The sequence below is a fragment of the Sciurus vulgaris genome (assembly GCF_902686455.1).
Source record: "Sciurus vulgaris genome assembly, chromosome: 13".
Taxonomy (NCBI): Eukaryota; Metazoa; Chordata; class Mammalia; order Rodentia; family Sciuridae; genus Sciurus; species Sciurus vulgaris.
This window is the reverse complement of record NC_136474.1, coordinates 48,900,845-48,926,793: the sequence shown is the minus strand read 5'-3', so window position 1 is coordinate 48,926,793 and position 25,949 is coordinate 48,900,845. Positions and strand designations below refer to the sequence as shown.

At 43.7% G+C, this 25,949-nt stretch overlaps 2 long non-coding RNA genes across 3 annotated transcripts in view; one reads left to right on the top strand and one right to left on the bottom strand.

Annotated features, from left to right (window-relative positions):
• The window catches only part of LOC306642548, a 506,277-nt gene that overhangs the window by 262,779 nt on the left and 217,549 nt on the right, over positions 1 to 25,949 (bottom strand). The gene's annotated exons all lie outside the window — the stretch shown is intronic.
• Positions 1,090 to 11,322, top strand: LOC306642922. Of its 2 annotated transcripts, none has more exons than XR_013758726.1 (4): positions 1,090 to 1,893; positions 2,512 to 3,621; positions 3,747 to 4,020; positions 10,516 to 11,322. It is a non-coding gene; the product is annotated as an uncharacterized lncRNA (long non-coding RNA). The 2 variants fall into 2 exon arrangements; XR_013758727.1 differs by having other exon boundaries at positions 1,109 to 1,893; positions 3,304 to 3,621; positions 10,516 to 11,320.

Below are 25,949 nucleotides of genomic sequence, written 5' to 3'. Positions count from 1 at the left end.
AAAATGAGCGGGGAAAGTGCTATGCTCCGCTGGCCCTCCCACTCCTCCCTCTACGTTAAATAAGTTTTTGCTACGCAATTTGTGTGGAACTGACCTTAAACTTTCCCCGACCCTATTTCGGGATGCTAGGGCTCAGGTCTTGGTGGCCGTCGGGAATCCGGGCTCCTACGATTTGGGAAAGAAGGGGCCCGGGTATCCACTCCCTACCTCTCCCCAATTCTTAAAATATATACTAAATTCCTGGGAAGTCTCGGGAAGTTCACGACGACATTCCCCAGTCAACCTTAGGGAACTTTTTACTCGGTAAAGTACAGAAAGGTTAGCCTCTGCCGTGCGCAGGATGGAAAAGGGGTTACCCTTCCCGTCATATCCGAGGACGCTCTCTCGGTTTTGTTGTTGTGTTTACTCTGAGCTTTCTTTCCCTGGGCTTCAGGTAGGTCGCAATCAAGTCCTTGGAAAGGGGGTGGGGGTGGTACCCTCCCTGGACACAGCACGAAATATTGGTTCCCCACCCATCCCCCCAACACACACACCCCTTCTTCGCTCCCTCCAAAAGATTATCACAACTGTGTACAAACTGATACGGTCCTTAGCGGGCCAAGGGACTGGAAATGAACATCGCGGGGTTATCAGCACCGATCTGTCAGCAGTGAGTCGCGCGGCCGCAGGCTCGTCCGCGGCAGGAGCCGTGATATATGCCTCGCTCCCTTTCGCTCACAAAACGGATTTCTTCCGACAGGCGTGACCCCAGAAGGCTGCGGAGAGAGCATTTAACTAGGCAGAAGGAGTTGTCTTGTGTGATAGGATTTTTACACACACACCCCCGAGGTAAATCAAAGTAAATGATTTTCCAAAGGTCAGTCTCCCTGAAAGTGTTTGGTCTGTATTTTTTTGTTTTGTTTTGTTTTTTCATTTGGGGAAGGAAGAGGTACCTAATCAGAGCTGAACAGGGGTAGATAGGTGCATTGTAAAATATGGTTTCGATTGATCGTGAGACCTGGTCGCGAAGGGTATGTTTCCTCGCAACATAACCGTGAGTGGTGAACCTGTGGATCCCTCGGGGGCGGGGGAGGGGAAAAGGGTTTGGTGGTGACGCGGGGCGGAGGCGGATTCTAGGAAGTTGGGGAGAATTCTCCTTTTTTTCATTCTTCGTTGTAAATTGTTGCTAAACACTTCTGAATTTTAAATTGCTACTGAGAAGGTCCATAAACCGTTCTCGTTCAATTTAGTCACTTTTATTACATTCCTCTTCGCCTCCCCCAATCACTGCGGTGGCTCCCAGTTTCAGCGTGGCCGCATTTCGGAGAGGCTGAAGGTAGAAAACTCTGGAATGGAGAGACGGGTGACTGGAGCAGGATCCAGGGGCTTTAAAGTTTAACCTGAGTTCGATCGAATGCAACTACCAGAGTAACGTTAGCCCGCGTTGCCCGGTCGCTCAATTCCCACCATGGCTTCAAATGTCTTGCATTTGGTTCTTTGCTGAGTTCCGACCAAATGTTGAAGTGGACTGTGTTTTGCAAAGTTCTCTTGCGAGCGGTTACATTAATGTTCTGGACATTTCTTTTTCTTTGTGTCCAACTGTTTTTGAAATGTTTCTCAGATTTACTATTAAAAGTAATTTTTTTTAAAGTCCATGCTTGCTAAAAATAAATGTTTTGGTTAGGTTTGCGTCCAGGCTGTGAATGGCCTCCAGGCCTGAGCCCCCAAGGAGATCAAGCCCTGGCAGGGCTTAATCAAGCCCTACCTATTCTATGTGTTCCCTTATATTTGCAAGTATGAGGGTATCGGTGTGGATTTCCTGGGAGATAGCTAACCCCCACTGTCCTGCCTTTCTCGCAGCTCCCCCCCACAGCTTTAGGAGAGCACGCTGTCCCTGGCGCCAAAGCTACAGAGGTGGGCTGCTGTATGGATATTGACCAATTTGACAATGTTTGGGCTGCTGTAAGGGTTCGGGAAGGGACCCAGCATTTTACTCTTCATATTCCCAATCATTTAAAAGTGCCCAAACCAAAGGGGGAAAATAAGTAATTGTGCCTTTTCAGGGCCACAAATTGTACCTCTTTTTAAAGATTGGTTTTCCAACCAAACGAAGGAATAGGCAGAGAAATGCTTTCCTTATTAGTTAATTTTAAAATAAAACAAAACCTTTAAACCTGTACAGTTGATTAAGACAGAAAACCAGGTTGCTTGACTGCCCCAATTTGCCTTTTTCCGATGCATAGGCTTTGGCTCTGGGGACAAACACCCACCAACAGAGGCAGGTTTTCAAAGCCAGCCCCCATAGGGTCCAGGCCCTATGCACAGAGAGCTTCCTCCACTATGATCTGAAAGACCAGCAGAATCCGGGGTGCGGAGGGAAGAGTCCCACCCCAAACTGAAAAGGAACCCAAGAGCACCACATAAACAGATCATTCTTTTAGAATCTTTTTTTCTTATTTTTTCTCTTTCCTTTTTTTTTTTTTAACATCCCCTCCCCCTTCTTTTTTAAAAAATCTTTTTCTTTTCTTTTAGCCTCTCCTGTCTCCTCCCTCGGAACTTGCTAATCTTGAACGAAACCGTTTATGTCAAGACTGTTTAGACCCCAAAAGCGACCATTTCAAAGCGAGTCGTCCTCCTCACCTTCGGAGAGGGCTGGCTCTGGGGCGCGGCCTGCCCCTAAGGCTGATTTATTTGGGCCGCGCCACGCCACTATTCGCGATTCGAATCCAACCAGAACAGAAGAGCCAATTGGGCGGGGGGCGGGGGCTCTGCTGCCAAAACGGAAGGGGTGTTTGGGGACTCGGTGGTGCGCCGCTTCCGGAGGAGCGGCGAGACCCAGGCAAGGACGGGCGTCACCTTTACCCCCGCAAAATTCAAGCGCATTGTATTGTCATTTCACGTCGCTCCAGCAACGTTTCAGGGAAAAAAATAATACAATTTCTGGCTTAAACATGGTTTTAACTTCAGATTTTTAAAAACACGGTTTTATGGGGCCTTTCACTTATACCATATTCCATTTTGTCCCGGGAACGCTTTCGTCCAAAGACACAGAGTCACCTTGGCGCGCCCCTATCTCCCTAGCGTCCGGCGCCGGTCGCCGGGTCCCGGCGGCGTGTCCCCTGTTCTCAGCGGCCGTCAGTCCAGCGCAGGCCAGAGTCCCCGCTGGGGACTTTCTTTTCCTTTTTGCTTCCTTCTCACCTACCTTTCTCCCTCCTTTCCTTACTCTTCTCTCTCCCTCTTCCTCCCTTTTCTTACTTTCCTCTTTTCTTTCCCTCCTTCCCTCCTGCCTTTTATTTTTATTCTCAAAAAACTAACATATTCTAGAAATGTCAGGTGGCGGCGGAAGCGCGAAGGTCGCCCCGACTCCCTACGCCGGCTCCCCGCCCCCCTCGCCGACGGTGGCTGGGGTACGGACAGCGCAGAGCCGACGCCGAGCTCCCCAGGGCGACGGAGTCGAGTCCCAGGGCGCGCGGGACCCGGCGGCCCCTCTCCCGGCGCTGCCCCGGGCCGACCCCGCGCGCCGCCGGCGGCCGCCAGCACGGCGCGGAGGTGGGCTCGCTGCAGCGGCGCACGAAAGGTCACCGCGGTGGCATTCCTCTCCGCGCGCTGTTTACGTGACTTAATGTACTTCATAGGCCGCGGGTAAGTTAGGGCCGCGATAAGGGGGCGGCCGGGGGAGGGTCGCTATAAAAGCCCCACGCTGGGCGCCGCTAGCCCGCCCCTCATCCATTAACCTTTTTACTTTCTTCTTCCCCTCTCTCTTAAAGCCTGTTATCTAGGCCACCCAATGACCGACGAAAGATTTTCCCTCCCTGCTTCTCCCATGGCCGCTTTAAACCAAATAAATTTAGCTATTAAGGGCCAAGATGTCTGACAAAAGATCGAAAGGTGTCTTTCTGTGATCGCTTAAAGGAGCGAAGGAGAAGCTTGCAGCTCTCAAATCCCGATAAAGACATTCCACACCGGCGCCGGCCTCCCTCCCCGCGGCCTGCTGGAGTCCAGAGACCCTGAGATCCCGACTTCGGCGACCGCAGATCTAGGGTAGGCCCAGCGGGACTTGTGGCCGCTGGGGGAGGGAGAGTGGAGATGCCCGGGACGGACACTGGGGTCCCGCGGGAGCTGTGGACCCCAAGTCCAAGCTGGGGGTGTTGGAACAAACGCCTCCCCCACCCCTGCACTTCACTGAAAAACCAAAGCGAGGTCATGAGGCCTAAATTACTGTCCTGTTTGGATTCTTTTCCAATATTAAGTAAAGACAAAGCCAGAGCACCCCAACTTCCCCATCCCTGCGTAGGGGCACGATGGTGTCCCGCATCTCCTGGTGGCGATGGTGGTGAACAGACCGTCCTTTGAACCCCAGGCAGGACCTTATGGGTGGAACTGGGCAGTTGGATTCGACCGAGGCTAACTGAGGGTGTGGACGCGCAGACTAACAGCGTGCAGGTGGGAGGCACAGGTCCAGTGATTCAGTCATGCTCAGGTTGGGTTTGGTTATGAAGTGTGGTATTTATTATCATTATTAATTACTACTGGCATGGCTACATGAAGCCCAGCGCTGCCAGCTGGGCGGAGGCCCTGCTCCTGGAGCGACGGCTTTCCTCACCAAGGGGAGGGAATATCCAATTAGCTTCCTGATTCAGGACTCTGAAGTGGGTTTGGGGAGTCAGATTCCAGTATTTTTGATGTTTTTCTTCCCTTTCTGCAAATGGAGTATTCCCCCATAATCCAGACCAGCATAAGCCTTTTCTGCCTCCTGGAAATAGGACAAACAATAAGTTAGGGGAGTGTGGAGATGCAGCTGAGACCGCTTGGGGCCCCTGCCCTTGGTGCTTCTTCCCACTCCTCTGCTTTCCCAAACTGTTCTAAGGTAGATGTTGGAAACAGGACTCTTAATTTCAAAAGGTAGCCCCAGGATCGTCTGTCACCTCATGCTGAGACAGGAAGTTAAAGATGCCCCTCTTCTCTCCTGGTCCCCTCCAAATAAGGTGAACTCCATGATTATCCCCTTCATCTAATCCTTACCCCTAACCCAGCTTCTAGAGATGGAGGAAAATCAGGGCATCAGAAGAAAATATCATTTCTACTCTTAAGAAGGTGAAAGAAACACAGAAATTCCCAACACCCTAGACAGGTAGGAACCAGGCAGTCATGCCAAGTCTAAGGTCAGGGTTCAGATATCACTGCCTTGGCTCAAAGATCTTCCTTGCCATTGGAAGTGTTTGTTTTTGTTTTTGTTTTTTCAAAGAAGCATTGGTAATTGCTAAAGAAAAGCAGAAAAATGGAGGAAATGGGCAATTTAGCAAATCTCCCCCCACCTTTGAGTTGATTTTTAGGGGGAAAAAGTACCCAAGAAATTTTTAAAAGTCACTACATTGGACACTCAGAAATATGACCTCTCTGTTCAGCTATGTTGCAAATATGCAGAGAATTAGGACGGAAGATTTGTCTACCATTATAAAGTCCCCCAGCTTCCTGCCACTTGCCTGACATGCACTGAGTATGCACTGCATGAAGAAGAAGTAAGAGGTAGCTCCTAGTTTTGAAGTGTTTACAGTCTAGAAGTTTGGCACCTCTACAAAGCCTGTTAGGCAGAGTTCCACAGACAGCTTCCAAAATGGAAGGCCATAAGTCCACTTTCTTTCTCTAGAAAAGTACTTGAGTACTGATTTTTTTTTTTTTTTTTTCTAGGCTTCATGGTGGTTTTGAAAAGATGCAGTTACTCTAGCTCACATACTGATGGAATTTCTCAGTGGCACTGACCAGCACAGGGGACTCTGGGCCAGCCTTCCTGGTTTGAATCTTACCACTTACTTGCTAAATGATCGATCCAAGTTGCCTAACTTCTTTGTACCACAGTTTCCTCATCTGAAAAATGGGTATAATTAAAGTACCTCCTTCTCAGGGTTGTTGAGAAGATTAAAAGATGTCCTAGATGGAAGATGCTCATAGTGCCTTGCACATAGTAAATACTGTATTCATGGGATCTGTTATTATTAATAGATTTGCATACTGTGCCAAATTCAGTTTCATGTACAACCTAACTATTCCCCCAGCTAAATTGGTTCCCAGGAAGGAACTTCTTTGAATGCCTATTTAGCTTTGGAACCTGCCATCCATGAGGCTTTAAGCCTCTAAGTGCCAGCAGCGAAGGCTTCATTTATTGCATTATGGTAGGGAAGCAGGGGGTGGGGTGGGGTATAGGTCCTTTACTTGGTTTTGGTTCCTTTGAAGAGGAAACATTCCTTGCTGTTACTCTGGCAAATGCCAGAAGCAGACTCCAGTGTCTTCCACAGGACAAAGATAATCATCTTGAGGCTTCTTCTTGCTCCAACAGAAGAATCCCAGTCCTCTGTAGCACCCTTACTGGGAGTAGATAGGAGGGAATTAACTGGAAGCTATTAAAGAGAGCAACCTTGATGACTAGCATTCAATATTAGGGGGAAAGAAACTAAACTGATCTGATCCTAACTTATTTTATTTTTTGGTGCTGGGGATTGAACCCAGGGCCTTTTCCATGCTAGGCAAATGCTAGGCTACCACTAAGCTACACCCCTGTGCCAGAACACATTATTATTATTATTATTATTATTATTATCATCATCATCATCATTATTATTATTTTGTGGCACTGGGAATTGAACCCAGGGCCTTGTGCATGCAGGGCAAGCACTCTACCGACTAAGCTATACCCCCAGCCCCAGAATACATTATCAATAGGGAAACATCTAGGCCACTCCAGATAGTTTCCATCTTATTTTCTTTCTGGTTTCTTCTTCATCTCTTTCTACTTTGTCTTCTAAAACAAGATCTAAACCTCAGCAGTGAATACTTTAAAAAGAAATCTGTGGAAGCTAACAAAGAATACTATTCTCTAGATAAAACGACAGGGAGAGAGATTTGTTTTCCAGAAAGCAAAGTCTGGAGGGCACATAAAAGTCTTCCCCTCCCTGTAGATTTCCAGCCGGGTTTGTGCCCAGAGCCTGTTTTCCTCTCGTCTTTGACAGTCTTGATCTTCTCTACGTTTGATTTACGGAGTGCTGTCATTTCTCTGCTCTTTACTTTCACAATCACACATTCAAACCTGATAAAGTTCAAGACCTTGAATACTTGCAGCTCTCCCAGAGTCACAGTCGTCCTGCCCCCCACCCTGGCCAGCCGGCCTCTGAGGCTGATTGAATCCTCATGGACAGAAGCCACTGGGGATCAGCAAAGAGCCAGTCGGTCCAGGAGGGTCATGCCCACAGGACAGGAAGCCTGAGCGCCCCTTTCTGCTGTGTTTTCCACATCAAACCTTGGTAGCTTTCTTCCCCTAGGGGAGACTGTCAGCATCCTCTTGTCTTATTTCTAACTTCTAGTCTATGGGCAGGTACAAGAACTGTAACTTGCAACAATTACTAATGATTAAAACCAGATTCAAAATCAGGGCCTGCATGAGTGCTGGATTTTGCTCGATCTACTAAACAGCCTTGTCATCTAGGGCAAAGCACTTAACCTCTTGTGCCTCAGTTGCTCCATCCATAAAATGGCAGAAATATGACTTTCGACAAACATTAATCACAAACTAATGACTCGGGTGCTCCTTCCCACACTCTATCCTCTGTCAGGGTTTCAGGAAGACCGTGTGCATATGTCTAGTCTGGCTCTTTGGTTTCTGTCAGGTTAAATACAAACTTAGTCATTAATCTAAATACTACCCCAGCGGGTCAAACGAAAGAAATGATTCATCTCCAAAGGCTGAACTGTTAACTGAGACTCACATTTTCAAACCACTGAAATATCTCCGATGAAAGATGCTACCTATTAATTTATTCTGTGCTTATAAATGTATAAGTCCACCAAACTACAGAACACTGACCAAAAGCCATCACCAAAGATGGACAACCTTATTCTCAATATGAATACTATATGAAAACTTCATGTTTACTAAATAAGTCATTCTTTTGCATGAGTTAATGTTTGTATTTATCCTGAAGTATTAGAATTTTCTGGTCTGGGAGTGTAGTTCAGTGGTAGAATGTATGCTTAGCACGTGCAAGACCTTGGGTTCAATCCCCAGCGACTCCAAAAGAATTTTCTGATTAAGGTAGACATTAATAAGTAGTATTTAAGGAGATCATATATAATATATATATGTATATATACATATATATACATATATGATATCACTATTTCAAGTCTATAAATTGAAAAAGTTATCACCTCTCCTTAACATGAATATCTTAAAGAAAACTAAATAGCCATAATACCTAAGGGTACGGTTATATTAATCGGGGAAGGAAGCTGTTGTCACCTGCTTCAGAAGGCATTTTTTACCTCTCTGGTCAGGAGACACTCATTAGAATATATCACAGAGTTGCCTTTTCCTGACCATAATATTATTCATTTCTACATAGGTAAATAAAAGTTGACTTAATGGATATCAAATAACTTTTTCTGGCTACTCCCGAGCCGGATTACTACTCTGTTTATGCTACCACAAATTAAAGGCATGCAATTATCCAACAAAAACAGTGTGACTGTTACACCCTTTTTAAAGACTGACCACCACATAGCTTGTGCCCAGCAAAGTCCAGCCAAAAACCACAGTGTGGATACACTAATAAAACTGTCAGTCTTTCCATTTCAAAGGCATCTTTCTGTCAGAGCTCAACATTCTGGCTGGTAGGGGGCACTCCATGGCACAGACCTGGGTTTCATCCCCAGCACCACAAAAAAAAAAAAAAAAAAAAAAAAAAAAAAAACCTCAACATTGTCTGGGCAGCAATGAAATAGGCAGCCTGGAGGCTAAGTTCAAATCTCAGCCCATGAGCTCCCTGTCCACCCCTAGCTAATGCGCCCTTATGCAAATCCCTTGATCTCCCTACTTCTCATTTTTCTCACCTGTAAAAAAGAGGTTGGTAATAGCAGTAGCTGCATCATAGGATAGTAATGAAGACTAAATGAGCCAGTTGTGGTGGTGCACATCTGTAGTCCCAGTGACTAGGGGAGGCTGAGGCAGGAGCGTTGCAAGTTCAAGGCCAGCTGAGGCAATTTAGCAAGACCCTGTCTCAAAATACAAAATAAAAAGGACTGAGGGTATAGCTAGTATACCCCTGGGTTCAGTCCCCAGCATGGAGCGGGGAAGAACTAAATGAATTAATACTTAGGAGATGCTTAGAAAAGGGTCTGCTTCCCCAGGCAGGCCATTTGAAATATTCAATAAGTAAAAACATTTTTTTTCCCTTTTTCTTTTTCTTGGTTTTGGTTTTGTATTTTGGGTTTTCGTTCCAGGTATTGAACGCAGGTGCGCCTAACCATTGAATCACATCCCCAGCCCTTTTCATTTGTTTTTTGTTTTGTTTTGTTTTGAGACAAGGTCTCGCAAAGTTGCTGACATTCTCTTGGAACTTGAGATCCTCCTGCTTCAGCCTCCCAAGTCACTGGGATTATAGGCATGTGACACCACACCCGACAAAAAACATGAACTTCTATTTCAGGCCACTTGTTAAGGGAAGTGAGGAGGATAGAGGAGGTATCAAGGGCTCAAAACTGTGAGGTAGGAAGGTGATCCTAAGAAGAGTCAATGAGGAAGAAATTATTAAATCCCTGAGTATACTCTTTAGAAGATTGGCCTCAAGGATAAAAACTTTTTCCAACAGAGAGACCACTGGTGGGTATTAAGAGAGTCAAGCAGTGAATGGACCTCTCAAAGCAAATTGTAGTGAGATTTCAGACATTAAAGTGGATCCCAAAATAATGAAATTAGGATGGAATACTAGAATGTAAGCTCTACAAAGCTAGGGCCTTGCTAAATTGCCCAGGCTGGCCTTGAACTTGTGATCCTCCTGCCTTGGGCTTCTGAGTCTCTAGGATCACAGGCATGTGCCACCATGCCTGCATGCTTGTCTAGAAGCTGGGATTTTTGTCACTTCTGTTCATCAGTTTCCCCAGACCCCAGAGCAGGGCCTGGCACTAGGAGGCCAGCCAGACATGCTCATGTCCGTCTCATGCATGGCACATGAGGACACGCGGAGCACTCTCCTAAAACTTGCCACTCGCTTCTTGGGTCTGGAAACGACTTCACCCGCCTCCTGGATGTGCCGCCAGCTATGGTGGTTCAGGTGTCTCCCTGAATCCATGTGTTGGAAACTTAACCCCCAAATTCATATGTTGATGGGATTCAGAGGTGGGGCTTTTGAAAGGTAACTAGGATTCCATGAGCTCATGACTGTGTTATTGAAGAAGAAAAGAGACCTGAGCGAGCAGCTGGCTCTGTCTGGACGTGTGCTGCCCTCATGTCACGATGCAGCAGGGTCCCTTAGCAGATGCTGAGCAGATGCAAGCCCAGGCCCTTCAACCTCCCAGCCTCCAGAACCATGAGCCAAACAAATTTTTATTCATTAAAAATTATTCAGTCTTTTTCATTCAGTTCTAGCAACAGAAAACAAAGACACCAGCTAGTAATGATTCTCGCTTGCCAGCATCACTTGCTCTGCACACCCAGGTGATTGCCAAATTAATCCCAAACCATTGTCGCTTTCTTTTGTTTACCTGTAGCACATTCTTACCAGTCCCTGGCCATCTCTTACCTGGACTGTGCAGGCCTCCTAGAAAGCAGAGATTTGAGTGCAGGACCCTCATATGGGAACCGTAAGTAAATTCTCTACCTGGCATTCAGACTTTAATGACTAGTCCTCACCTCTACTTTGGGAAGTCCCTCCCTCTATCTCTCCTGAGGCCTGATTCTCACCCCAGCCTCCTCACTGTCCCACCTGTGCTTTCTTTCTTTCTTTTTAACGTGGGCTACTGGGGGTTTCAACCCAGGAACCAGCACATGCTAGGCAAGCATTCAACCACTGAGCTACATCCTGGGCCTTTTTTCCTTATTTTATTTTGAGACCGGGTCTCACTGAGCAGAGTCTTGGAGGCTGGCCTCAAACTTGTGATCCTCCTACCTAAACCTCCTGAGTTGCTGAGATTATGGGTGCACCGCCACACCTGACTGTTTCTCAAACTGTGGGATAGAATTTAGATGTGATGGCAGGTACTGAAGCAGTCATGTACTATGAAGAGACAGAAGCTGCATGTTGCACCAAATGGCAGCAGAACAGAGTTTCAGTCTCAGATACCATGGAGCTTTAGAAGAGGACCACTTTGTCTCAGATGGAAATAATTGTGACCAAAATAAGATAGAAGTCATTTCTGTGTCATGTAACAGCCTGAAACTATATACTAATAAATATGAATGTATATGAGTCTATCTGAATATGAAGTGTGGTCTGTAATACTGAAATAAAAATAAGTATAACCATCATCCAACTTAAGAAATAAAATATCAGTACTGTCAATGCCCCTGTGTGGGCTTCTCTCTGATCATTTCCCTTACTACCCCAACAGCCAGCAGTAATTATACCTCGATTTCTTTCTTTTTTTCCCTCCCTGATAGACAGCAGCTAGCACAAGGTCCTGTGCATCCTGTACATGTAAGCATTTAATATGTGTTTTCAGTAATGGGGTTGATATTACTGTGGTCTTTGGGGGTCTCTGTCCATCAGTCAGAACTCATCACCTCCCAGACTCCCCAGAGAGAGCTCTTGCCACTCCTGTGCAGAATCCCGGGTTTCCTGCAGCCCCACTGACTTAGTCAACACTGTGATTGTATCTAAGGAAGATAGGGGGTAATTTCTTCAAGCCTGTCACAACATTTTCATCAGCCTTTCTGCTTAAGACACCTTATTTCATATACAGTTTTGATTCATTAACATTTGAACACACAGTCCCCCCAACAAACAAGCAAACAAAGCAAAACCAATAATGTATTACCTTTTTTTTTGAGTTCTGGGGATTCAACCCAGGCCTCCTGCACGCTGTGCGTGCTAGGCAAGCGCCCTGCCACTGAGCCACATCCCCAGTCCTGAAATCTTTCCTGAATGAAGCTTTGCCAATGCTTGTGTTTTTTCCATAAGGCACATCACAGGTTTCTTAGACTTTGGAAGCTAGATAGCCCTTCCATATTATGCATGGAGGCCACTTCAAACAGCAAAATCACAACAAAAAAATAAAAATAAAAAACTGCAAGAAGTATGGCCCTACCGAGACTTTCAAAACCACACCTGTTCACAGTATGAGAGAGAAAACAAGAAGGCAGAGTGAGCCTCAATGGCAATGGTCAAGTCAAATTTTTTACTACTCTGCACATGTGTCAGAATGACCAGGAAAGCACCTAAATTTTGATTGATGGCTACAAATAAATTTTGGCAAGTAGGAGAATTTGCAAATATAAAATTCACAAATAATGAGGATCACACACACACACACCTAGTCTCTTTACAACGTTCAAATAATGGATGCTAACTGACGTGTTGGATCAGCATTAGACCATGACTCTATGATGCCAGACGTGATTTGAAAGTGAAAACATTTTGTCTTCCTTCCAATGTACGGTCCTCACAATGGCAAATGTGCCAATTTCAAAGGCGAGTTGTTGTTGTTGTTGTTGTTATTGTTGTTTTCAGAATACTTAAAAGCTAATACTAACAGTAGTGGTACTAGCAGCTAAAATTTCTCAAGTGTTTTCTATGAGCCAAGCTCTTCACATGGATTATCTCAATGTAATTCTCATAAGCACTGTGAGGTAGGTACTATTGTTATCCGGAGGGTGTGAGGAAGAAATAGAAGCCCAAAGAGTTCATCCGCTTGGCCAGAGAGCTAGTCACCTCAGTCATCTAGCCCAGATCTCTCCCTGGCTAGCCTGAGGTTAATCCCTTTGCCATTTCATCTCTCTACATTTATTTATTTATTTGTTTGTTTGTTTATTTGTTTATTTGTTTATTTACTGGTTTTGTGCTGAGGCTGGCCTTTAACTTGTGATTCTCTTGCCTCAGCCTCCAGTATTGCTGGGCTTATAAGCATGCACCCAGTCATTTACTTATTTCTTTATTGCAGTACTGGGTACTTATTGCTGGGCATGATGGGGCATGCCTGTAATCCCAGCAACTAGGGAGGCTGAGGTAGGAGGATTGCAAATTGAAGGCCAGCCTCAGCAACTTAGTGAGACCCTGTCTCAAAAAAGACTGGGGATAGAGTTCAGTGGTAAAGTGCCTCTGGGTTCAGTTCTCAGTACCCCTCAAAACAAACAAGCAAACAAACAAACAAAAAAATCCCTTACTTGCCAATGACCATATAATGAGAAGCAACAGAGAGGAGTGGGAGGGGTAGAAGGAAGGTGTCTTCCACCCAACCCAGGGCCTCCCCAGTGCTCGGCAAGCCCTCTACCATTCAGGTACCTCGTCTGTGAGCTCTGAGGGGCTCATCATTTCTCATTCATCTCTGCATGGCCCTTGACACAGTGTTTGGTACATGGGATTCACCAAATGCTTGTGGAAGAAGTCGTTCACCGTTTTAATGTTGACGATTTTAGACAAGGCTCCAAGTCCAAGGCATAAATTCCGGAATTATTCGTAACATATCATTACACACTAAAGACTACGATCTATCTCTCTCTCTGTCTCTGTGATAAATCCAAGTGTCGAACTTAATGTACCACTGAGATACATTCCTGGCCCTCTTTTTAGTTTTTATTTTGACACAGGATCTCACTAAATTGCTGAGAGTCTCACTATGTTGCTGAGGCTGGCCTTGAACTTGTGATCCTCCTGCCTCAGCCTCCTGAGTCACTGTGAATATAGGCGTGTGCCACAGCACCCAGCTGACAAACATCTCTTTATATGACTTTTTTTTTTTTTTTTTTTTTGCAGTGCTGGGGATTGAACCCAGGGCCTTGTGCTTGCAAGGCAAGCACTCTACCAACTGAGCTATATCCCCAGACCTTTATATGACTTTTAAAGTTTCAACTTCTTTCTTCCACATTCCCCCAAATGGAATCCTAAACCAGAAAGTGTGAACATCAGCTTTTGAAAGGATTCCATAATGAGTAGAGTTTATTACCAAATGCTATCATTATATGTCATTTTCAGATTTAATAATACTAACGCAAACAAAATTATCTGTGGAGATTTTCTGCTTCCAGGCACTGTATGATGGATTGTTAAAGGAGTTATTGTGAGGTTATTAATGCAGAAGGGATTATTCCTTTACTCCTCTGGCTTCCACTTTCTAGGGACTTTATATTTCACAGCATTTTACTGCCTCCAAATTCAGAATATATGCTCCACGTTTTTCTTTCCATAATCAGCCACTTTGGAATATTACATTGTGTGTATTTAGCATTTCGTATTGCTCAATCATATATTAAACCTATTACAATGAGTACTTCCAAAGAAGAGTTACAAGCTAATAAGACAAATGAGCAAGAATGTACTAATCATCAAAAATATCACCAGCACCAAGTACATGAAGCACAGAGATCCCTCTATTTTCAGTGCTGGACACACACTCCTCTTTTGTTCTCATCATTCTAATATTAAGGAGCAGTTTTCAGTCTCAAGAGTGACCTCCTTTTTGCCATTGGTTATAACATAAAGGAATAAAATTAAGATGGGTACCAACCAAAAATGAAAAAAGATGAGGTCACTCCAAAAAAGGAAGAGTCCAAGAAAAACAAGGGTTGCTCTGAAAGCCTCATTCAAGTAAAAAGTAAAGTTTACTCAGTTTGAGAACACTATCACTTAGCCTGGTGCAGTGGTGCGTGCCTGAAATCCCAGCAACTCGGGAGGCTGAGTAGGAGGATTGCTAAGTAGGAGGCCAGCCTCAGCAACTTAGTAACCCTGTCTCAAAGTAAAAAATGAAAAGGTTGGAGATGTAGCTTAAGTCTGGGAGCAGTGGCATGCACCTGTAATCCCACCAAGTCAGGAGACTGAGGCAGGAGAGATTCTGTCTGGAGTCTGAGGCCTGCCTGGGCAACATAATGAGACCTACCTTGTGTCAAAAGAAGGACTGGGGGGGATACAGCTCAGTGAGGACTGCTGGCTTAGCATGCCCAAGACCCTGGATTCCCTTCCTAGCACTGCAGCCAAAACAAACAAATAAACAAACCTATCACATTTTCCATTGTTTTGCTCAAGGTAACCCAGATTTCTTCTCGTTTGTAGGGGAAGTGGGCAGTATGAGAACTGGTGACCTACGTGAGGAAAATCATCCACATCCATCCAGGCAAAGAGGGCCAGGCATGCTAAGGAGACCGAGCTCACACACTCACACAAGGTGAAAGGCAGAGCACTGCAGGAGTAGTGTGGATAAGTTTTCTGTCCTACAGAGTTCTTTTTCCTTTCATTGTCAAAACAAAATATCCTACCCACGAGATGCACTCCAGGTAGGGGCCTAGCACAGTTCACCTGTACCTCTGCTCCATAATGTCAAGAGCAAACACCAGCATCACATTTTCTTTCTTTCTTTCTTTCTTTCTTTTTTTTTTTTTTTTTTTTTTTGGGGGGGGGGGTACCTGGAATGGAACTCAGGGCTACTTGGCCATTGAGCCCCAGCCCCAGCCCTATTTTGTATTTTATTTAGAGACAGGGTCTCACTGAGTTGCTTTAGCGCCTTGCCATTGCTGAGGCTGGCTTTGAACTCGAGATCCTCCTGCCTCAGCCTCCCGAGCCGCAGGAATTACAGGCGTGTACCACCTCACCCGGCTACGTTTTCTCTTATTTCATCTCTAACATAGAAGACTGCTTCGAAGTGAAGAAGAGACCAAACAAGGATAGTCTCTCACTTCCTTGCTCCATGCACCAGATCAAGGGCTCAGCAAAGAGACATTCTATCTGAACGTGACCCTAAGTAAGTCATTCCAGAGAGAGAAGCAGCCTCAACAGCTATCGTTTGGCTGACAGAACCACTGCCAGACCCCAGCACACAATCCCACTAAGGCTTACTTATTGCTGGCATGATGGGGCATGAATGTAACCCCGTGACTAGAGAGGTGGAGGTAGGAGGAACCCAAGTTCAAGGCCAGCCTCAGCAACTTAGTGAGGCCCTCGGCAACTTAGCAAGACCCTGTCTCAAAATAAAAAATAAAAAAGACTGGGGGATAGAGCTCAGTGGTAAAGTGCCTCTGGGTTCAATGCTCAGTACAAAAAAACAAAATTAAGGCTTGTTTGTCAGTGACCCATACAGTGAGAAGCAACAGGGCAGAGTGGGAATGAGGAGAAGGAAGGTGGGTGAAACACACCCAATCCCCTGAGACGCAAAGAGAATGAGACCCATGGACTTCTTTTGAGTTGTCATATATAGGAAAAGCCCAGGACAGGACCATGAAATAAATCAAATTGTCTTTGGTTCCCTGATGTGATACCCCATGCTCTGTAACTACCAGGCTACCCAGATTCAGTTCCATTCCCAGTATCCACCCCCAATGTGAGGCCATAAGCTGGCACAAGCTAGATTGTCCCACAGAAATAAGGTGATAAGTGATGGTTAGAGTCCCAAATGCTGCCCTTCCTGCCCTCACTGTATAGTATTATCCACCTCAAATATGTATTGTTTAATCTACATTCTAGCTGAATGTGCATAGTTGACTACCATTTATAACATGGTGTCTGATGGAAGACACAGTCCCCAGGGATGCACATGTGAAGACACCTCCTATCTTATATAAAAAGTCATAATTTCTCTCTCTCTCTCTCTCTCTCTCTCTCTCTCTCTCTCTCTCTCTCTCTCTCTCTCTCTCTCTCTCTCTTCTTTGGTACTAGGATTAAACTCAGGGGCACGCAAACACTGAGTCACATCGCCAGCCCTAGTTTTTTGTATTTTATTTAGAGACAGGGTCTTACTGAGTTGCTTAGCACCTTGCTTTCACTGAAACTGGCTTTGAACTCGAGGTCCTCCTGCCTCAGCCTCCCAAGTGACTAGGATTTCAGGGATGTGCCACTGCACCCAGCCAAGTTCAGAATAGTTTTTAGTTCCAAGACAGAGAAAATTTTCTCTAGTTAGGTTAAACAATAAGGATTTTATATGATCATGTGACTGGTGGTTCAGAGTGGTGTAGCCTTACAGTCAGCCTGACTAAGAGCACCTGCTCCCATCTCTGACACATCCATATGTGTGCTTCTTCCATACTCTGACTCTATCTTTAGGTAGTGAAGGGATCGTGATTGTTCCTGCATGTCCTGGTACCCAGAAAGGGAAAGCCTTGGTCCCAGGATCCCAAGGAGGAATTCTGAGATGCACCTTGCCTGAACCCTGTAAGATTTGTCCACCCCTGAGCCAATGACTTAACTCAGATGGAATGGCTGACTGGTGTAGGGTAAAGTTGAGATCTCCTCCCTAAAAGTACATGGGCAATGAAGTAAACTAAAATTGAAATGTCAGTCCATCAGGAGGGTTGAAGGGGAGCCATAGACAGATAAACAACAAGCTCCACTACACCAGCTCTCCCCAGCCTTGACCACTGAAGAAAAGTATTGTTTGGCAGAGTTAAGAACACTAGATTAGCAAGGGCAGCACACAGTATGGAGAGGAGAGGAAAGAAATGGAAAGATTCTACTTCTACTTGTCCTACCCAAGAGTACACTCTATCCTTATCCTCTAGGAGCCCCAGACCATAGACACCCCACTCCTTGTCTCAAATTCCAGCTGCATGAACCTCCACTGAAGCTGAGAACTTCAGGATCTGCCACGGAAGTGTCTGCATGTCTTCTGCCTTCCTCTTTGCCCCACTTCCTTGTGGAAGAGCACTGAAGTATGACTTATTCTTTGTACCCTGTGAAAGTAGCTTTGGTGCCCACTGCCTTCCCAGCATGCTTCGGGAAGAAACTATGGTGACCTTGAACCTAATTGTTAATGATGTCTTTTCAGTTAATTTGCATTAACAACCTGCAAGGTTAGCCAGGTGTGGTAGCACAGGCCTGTAAGCCCAGTGACTGGGGAGATTGAGGTAGAAGGATCACAAGTTCAAGGCAAGCCTCAGCAGCTTAGTGGACCCTGTCTCAAAACCAAATAAAAAGAGCTAGAGATGAGGCTCAGGGACAAAGCAACTCTGGGTTCAATCCCCAGTACCACGTACAAACTATTTTTTTTTTTTTTTTTTTGCCAAAGTTAACCAATAAACTATCTAAAGAAATGTACAGCGAGATCAACACTGCTTTTTTGGCTACCCTCACATTCCATAAAAGTTTGCCCAAGTCTCTAGAAAATGTTCTCCGCCCCCCCCCCCCATATGCACATGCATGTGTGTGTGTGTGGTGTGCTAAGGATCAAACCCACGTCACACATGCGAGGCAAATGTTCCACCACTGAGCTCCACCCCCAGCCCTATTCTTCTCTGTTTAACTAACAGTGGTTACAGTGCTCATTCCCCAGTCATTAATCTGTAAAACATAATAAATAGCCTTGTGATTAGAAAATAAGCTGGAACTGGATGCCTGACAATCAATGACAACACAAAAGTAAAATAAAGAAAGGGTCAATTACTCAGGCTTCTCAGCAAAACTGTCCCCTGTGAAGACAACTCTCAGTCTCACTCATGCTATATACTCCCCAGATCCCACTTTCTAATGTGGTGGTTTCCTGCTGCAGGACTGGCTCAGAGCCCAGGGCTCTATCTGTCCACAGAGTTCCAAGTAATATAGCTCTTTGCTCGACTGGAAGCTAGGAAATAAATTGTCCTATTAGTAGTTAAATTTCAAATAGTTAAGCTATTCTACTGCAATACTACTTAAGATATTTGTAAAGACTTGCAGTCACTTTAAATGCTGACTAAATAAGGGATGTGTCTCTGCTGTATTTAAGAGCTCAGGTGAAGCCAAGCACCTGCAGCAGGTTCTGGGGAAGCCTCATTGTGACATCTGGTCTGTCAGGCTCTGTGGTAGAATACATAGTGGCAGAAAAAACAAGTATCAGATGAAATTTTCCTCTCTCTCTCTCTCTCTCTCTCTCTCTGGAGATTGAACCTAGGGGCACTTTACCACAGAGCTATATCCCTAAGTCCTTTTTATTTATTTTCACTTCGAGTCATTTTTTTTGAGACAGGATCTCCCTAAGTTGCCCAGGCTGGCCTCAACTTTGTGATCCTCCTGCCTCAGTCTCCTGAATTGCTGGGATTATAGGCATGTACCACTGCACTGAAAGAAAAAAAATAGGGTTTTTGTTTTGTTTTGTTCATTGAGAAAATAGGTTTTAATTTGGAGTCATGCACAAAGTGACATCGACCTGCTTATCACAATATTACTTGTTTTGTGTTATTAGTAGTTCAGTTTTGGGAATCTGTTCTCAGGACTATGAAGCTCTAGTTTGGCAAGTCCTAATGCTCTTAACTTTATCTCCTGAGCATTTTTTATTTCATAGTTATTATTTTATTGATAACTGAGAGGTTGTGCTAGGTGATTTGAAGCTGAAGTCTAGTTTTTTTCTTTTAATTGGTGCACATTAGTCATACAGAATGGTAGATTTCATTGTCATAAGCTTCTTTAAAAAGGTGAATGCTTTCTTGGCTAATGCTCTGGTCTAAATTTAGGTTGAGGTTTCAAGGCAATCTTTCTGAATGATCTACTCACCTGTGATTTACCCTTCCCTGCACAAGCAGCCAGAGTTAAGTCGAGAGGAAAAGGTTAGTTCACTCTTATCACACTAGAGGCTGCTTAAATAGAAAGGTTGTTTCTAAAGCCTTGTTTCTCAGCTGTCAATATGTGCAAAATATGGGCCACTAGAAAGTGTACTCAAATGGATATCATCTTTTTGCAAAGTAACTTGATAATCAGCTTTAATAGAATGTTTTTTTGTGTGTGTAATGTTACAATCTGATTTTAGTGGTAACAAATCATAAAGAATTTACATATTCCACAACATGGGAATGGTGATAAGGCAAATCCACAGAACATCATTCCATTGATATTAAAAGCATGGTTTGGAAGAATATTTAATAAATGGAGAAATGCTTGTCTTGTGGTCTCTTTGTACGTGATTTTTGTTTTTGTTTTTGTTTTGGGTTTGTTGTTTTTTTCATTGCCGGGTATCAAAGCCAGGGCATCGTGCATGCCAGGCAGGATCTCTGTCACTGAGCCACATCCCCAGCCGGATTTTGTTTTACACATCTCTATTATGAGTATATATTATTTTTTGAAGTGAGAAAAACAATTCCAGGAATTCAGGAAAGCCCAGGCTGGGCCCTCATTTTGGGTGTGAAGTCAGTCTGGCTATCAATGGGTCAGTGGATCAGTCAGCAAATATTTATCCCATGCCTACTTTGCTCCAGGCATGGGACAAACGCTGGGAGCAAATGCCTTAAAAGCAAAACAATAACAACCAGGAAGGGGTGTTGCACTGAGAACAGAGTTCAAAACGAGCCTGGATTGTGTGCGTGGCTGGGAAAGCCTGCTGTCCCCACTGGGCTGTTATGCTAAGGAAAAGGAGCTCATTTAACAAGAGGTCTAATCATTGCTTTTTAAAATCCAAGATTCTAATCACCAGAACTTCCAAGTAACCTAAAATTTTTTTCTCCTGCATGCTATTTTAGGGAGAAGGGAATAAATGACAAGAAAACGAGGCAACATAAGAGATGAATTTACAAAACTCAGCTGATTTGCATCCTATTTTAATAGGACTGTGCAACCATAGTTGAAGTTCATACTGATACAAGATACTGTCCAATTGTAATGAAGTAACTAGTTCTCCTTCAGTTTCGGGTTTAGATCCTGTGAAGAGTAGTGACCTTTTATACACGGCAACCTTCAATTAACCAGAAGCTCATAACCATTCCAGGTGAATGGAAGACTTCATATTTAAGATTTGTCAAACCAGGTGTGGTGGCACAACCTGTAATCCGTGTGGCTTGGCAGGCTGAGACAGGAGGATCTCGAGTTCAAACCAACCTCAGAAACTTAGTGAGATCCTAAGCAACTCAGTGAGACCCTGTCTCTAAATAAAATACAAAAATGGGCTGAGGATGTGGCTCAGTGGTTAAGCGTGCCTGGGTTCAATACTCATTCAAAAGAAAATGTCAGCCTGAGGTTTGTTTTTTGGTCTTTGGTTTTTGTACCAGGAATTGAACCCAGGGCCACTTAACCACAGAGTCACATCCCCAGCCCTTTTTATTTTTTATTTTAAGACAGGGTCTCACTAAGTTGCTTAGGGTCTTGCTAAGTTGCTGAGGCTGGTTTTGAACTTGTGATCCTCCTGTCTCACCCTCCTGAGTCATTAGGATTACAGACATGTGCCAGTGTACTTGACTCAACCTGGGATAAAAATGCTTTTCATAATTTAAATCTGTAAGAAGATTTGTTCGGGGCTGGAGATGTAGCTAAATGGAAGAGAGGTTTGATCCCCAGTACCACTGTCAATCAATCAATCAACTGATTGATTGATCAAGACCATCTTTTCACATATCATGTTATTTGTATGCTAATAGAAGGAATATAATTTTTAGAGGAGTCCCAGATAGGAATTAATTTTTTTTTTTTTTTTTTTTTTTTTTTTTTTTTTTTTTTTTTGTGGTGTTGGGGATTGAACCCAGGGCCTTGTAGGAACTAAAATCTCTGGGCAATGAAATTTAGTCCCAGCTGTGCCCCTTCTGACCTGGGACATACATACATCTGCAGAGTGGAAGTGACAACTGCTATTTCCATATCACTTTTTTTTCAGTACTGGGGATACAACCCAGGGCCTTGCACAGGCTATAAGCAAGCACTCTACACCCTAGCCCTCCATATTGCTTTACAGTGATGATTAAGGACTAATGATATATTAAAAAGCACCTCTGATTCTTTGGCAGAATGATCTATAATTGGTCAGGAAGACTCAGAACACCAAGAGTTAATACAGAGAACCAGATGTAGTGGCATAGGCCTGCAATCCCAGCTATTTAGGAGGCTGAGGCAGGAGGATCTTAAGTTCAAGACCAGCCTAGGCAACTTAGTGAGCCCCTGTCTCAAATTTAAAAAAAAAGAAACAGGGCTGGTGAGGTAGCTCGGTGGTAGAATGCTTTCCTAGCACATATGAAAACCTGGGTTCACTCCTCAATACGGCAAAAGAAAAGAAAAGTAAGGCAGAGAACTAGGGGTATAGCTGTGTCAGAGTCTTGTCTAGCTTGTGTGAGGCCCTGGGTTTGAGGTTCAGGGCTGCAAGAAAAGTTCATCAGAGACTCCTTCGTCTGGATGCATTTGTCTGGACAGCTCACTTCAGAGGTAATGTGTTTTGGTAATAGGAACAACACAGAATCAACAGTAGATTAATATTCTTTCCTTTTGCTTTAACTAAAGGATCGCCTAGGACTGCATAGATTAGGGAAAACCATAAAGTCTGTCCAAGAGAAATTACCTCTAATTAACAGAGAACAGTGAAAATAGAAAACCACCTCTAGAAAACACTGTAATAATGGGTCCAGGGCTGGGGAGATAGCTCAGCTGGTAGAGTGCTTGCCTCGCAAGCACAAGGCCCTGAGTTCGATCCCCAGTACCAAAAAAAAAAACAAAAAAACAAAACAAAAAAAAAAAAAAAAATAATGGGTCCAGGGAAGATTCATCAATGAGAGAAAACTTAGTCAAACTGTGGTAAGAAGTCAGCAGGGCACGGTGGCAGGCACCTGCATCTTGGCTTCTCCAGTGGTTGAAGCAGAAGGTTCAGCAACTCAGAAGGTTAAGACCAGACTGGAAAACCATGACACTCCCTAGCCAAGAGACAGAGAGAGAGGGAGAGAGAGAGGTGAGGGGAGAGGAAGAGAGGGAGAGAGAAATAATGATACAAAACAAGATTTTTATGTAGTTACAAAAAGGCTCCTATAATACTTACCAAAGAAACAGTGGTAGTTTCACAGTCCAGAAATTTTGACAGATACTTGCTTAACCAGATGATTAAAAATTGACATTATACCAGGCACAGTGGTACATGCCTGTAATCCCAGAACCTTGGGAAGCTGAGGCAGGAGGATAGCCAAATCCAAAAGCAGCCTCAGCAATTTAGCGAGGTCCTAAGCAACTAAGCGAGACTCTGTCTCTAAATAAAAATGCAAAAAGGGTTAGAGGCGTGGCTCAGTGGTTAAGTGCCCCGGGTTCAGTCCCATTACCAAAAATAAATAAATAAATAATACAATAATATAATCCTATAATCAAATAATGAACATGAAAACTCCATGAGAAAATAGGAGACATCCCAAGTTGAGGGCCACTTTAAAATAACTGACCTATATTTTTCAAAAGTGTCAAAGTTGTAAGAAACAAAGAAAGATTGAGGGACCATATTAGATTAAAGGAGACTAAGGAGACAGGGCAGTGAATATGACTGAGATTCTGTCATTAAATTCTAGACCATCACGTACAACCACAAGACGAAATGAGAATAAACACTCCACGTTTGTATAAATATGTCACAATATACTCTACTGCCATCTATATCTAAAAATAATGAAGACTTTTTAAATTTAAAACAATTTAGACTAGGGAAATAATAGGAGAAATCCAAATCAGTTCTATAATCTGATAAGAGTGTTATGTCAAACTTAATTTCCCAGTTTTGATCAATGTACTGAGATCATTGCACTGTTAGCTTTTGAGGAATCTGAGGGAAGGGTATATATTTTGCATTTTGTTTTAAGAACAACTGAAAAGAAAACCTACCTATGGTGGACAACTAAATATAAATATCACTTTTTTTTTCATACCAGGAATTGAACCCAAAGACGCTTAACCACTGAACAACATTGCTAGCCCTTTTTTTATATTTTATTTTGCTAAATTGCTCAGGCTGGCCTTGAACTCTCAATCCTCCTGCCTCAGCCTCCTGAGGTGCTGGGATTACAGGAGCATGCCACCATGCCTGGCTAGATAGAACTTCATTAGGAAGAAAGAAAGAAATTATTTTTGTGATTTTGAAGAGGAAATAAACAGAAATCTGACTAAATGTAACACATGTCAGAGGTCTCCAAAGGCCCAGAGGATTTGGAGAGAGAAAGAAGAAATTTGAGAAATGATTTGCAATACTCTTTGCCAAATGTAGAACTATAGAATCTCAATTTTGGAAGATATGTTGAAGAGAATACTGATAGGAAGAAGCCAGCCACAACCAGAACATCTAGCAGTAGGGGAATAACGCATTACAGCTCATCCATTCTGTGGACTTAACCGCTAGAGATTATACTTGGGCTGGGGTGCAGCTCAGTGGTAGAGCACTAGCCTACCCTGCGGGAGACTCCAGGTTATATTCCCAGCACCACAAATGAAGAAAAAATAATAATATGAGAAATCATGTAGCAAAATGGGAAAATGTTTGTACCATAATGTTCTTTCTTTCCAAGTCAGGATACCATTAGGGGATTCTAGGGAATTTTCTTCCTTTTCCTATTTTCCAAATTTCCTGTGACATTTTATAAGGAAAAATGAATGTTCTAATTTTGAGCCAAAATTGCAAGCATTATTTCACAAAACTACCTCACATGCATACCACGGCGTACACATGTACCAATCTGATCTAGTCACTGGCCTGCTTCCCAAGGAGGTAGCTAGCCTTCCTAGGCTCTGGTGCCCTACATTTGATATAAGGTCTTTTCTGTTTGGGAGTTAGTCCTGGGGAAGCCCCTGAGCTATCACTTTAACTTCACTGAATTTGCCCCAAATTCTCTAAGATTTGGCTTGTTTCCTCATTTTCATTCCTCTCCAAGGACTAAAGCTTTATGCCTCTGCTTGGCTAATACTCTAACATACTTCCTGGATCGAACTGAGGGCCTTGGGCATGCCGGGTAAGTACTCTACCTCTGAGCTGCACTCCAGCCCTCAAATTTCTTATAGGGCCACAAATCAGCTGGTATGGTGGTGCACACCTGTAATCCCAGCAACTCAGGAGGCTGAGTCACTAATTTGAGGACAGTCTCGGCAATTTAACAAAACCCTGTCTCAAAAAAGAAAGGCCTGGCCATGTAGCTCACTGGTAGAGTATCCCTGGATTCAATCCACAGAACTGGGAAAAGAAAAGAAACAAAGAAAAAAAAAAGGACACGGTCATTGGATTAAGAAACACACTAATTCAGTATGTTCTCATCCTGATTTTATCTGCAGAGACCTTGTTTCCAAACAAGATCACATTCCAAAGTACTAGGAGTTCAACATATGAATTTGGAAAGACAAGTTTCAACCCATTACACCCATATTCCCAGGTACTGATGGAGTATTGCTCTTCCAAAAGAGACCGCCAGAGAGTATCCGTATGTCTTTGGTTTGGCACATCCCAGAGACTCCTGTTGAACATTTTTGTTTATCAGATTCCTTTGCTCATGATCATGATCATGGCTGTAGGGGTTATTAATCTGGCTGGAGGGTCGTCCCTGTAGATGAAACACATGTGCCCTTCCTATCATAAAGAATCTTTGCCTTATCACATGCATTTCAACATTACATTTGCCAACAGGAGGGGGGATCCTCTACATTGCAATATTGCACATTTCTAAATGGTTATGATTTTTTTTCTTTTTGAGATTGAGTCTATGTTGCCCAGTCTGGTCTTAAACTTGTGGGTTCAAATGATCCTCTTATTTCAGCCTCCCAAGTAGATGAGACTATAGGAGCATGCCACCAAACCTGGCTAAAAGTATTTTCCACTTAAGCAAGTAAATTTTTTTTTTTTTTTTTTTTTTTTTTTTTTAACCAATGGTGACTATTAGGAATTTTAAGAGATTGTGTAAGTATATGTGTGTGTATGGTATTGCAGATTGCACCCAGAGGCACTACCACTAAGTTACAGCCCCATCCCTTTTTATTTTGAGACAGAGTCTTGCTCTCTTGTTCATGCTGGTCTCAAACTTGAGATCCTCCTGCCTGAGACTCCCAAGTCACTAAGATTACAAGCGTGTGCCACTGCACCCAACTGAGATCATATTTTAAAAGTCTCAGTCAGGAACTATATGAAGCCATTTCAAGCATTTTAAAAATGGATATAAAAATGTTACATTTATAAACTCAAACATATTTCTCATTAAAACATTTGAAAGGATTTTATTTGGATGCTTTGCAGAAATGTGATATTTAATATCCACCTATTGTTCTCTGGCAAGATGGTATGCATTAATCGCTTTAATGCTGTCATCCTACTCTCCTCATGCTCTGCTGCGGGCCTCC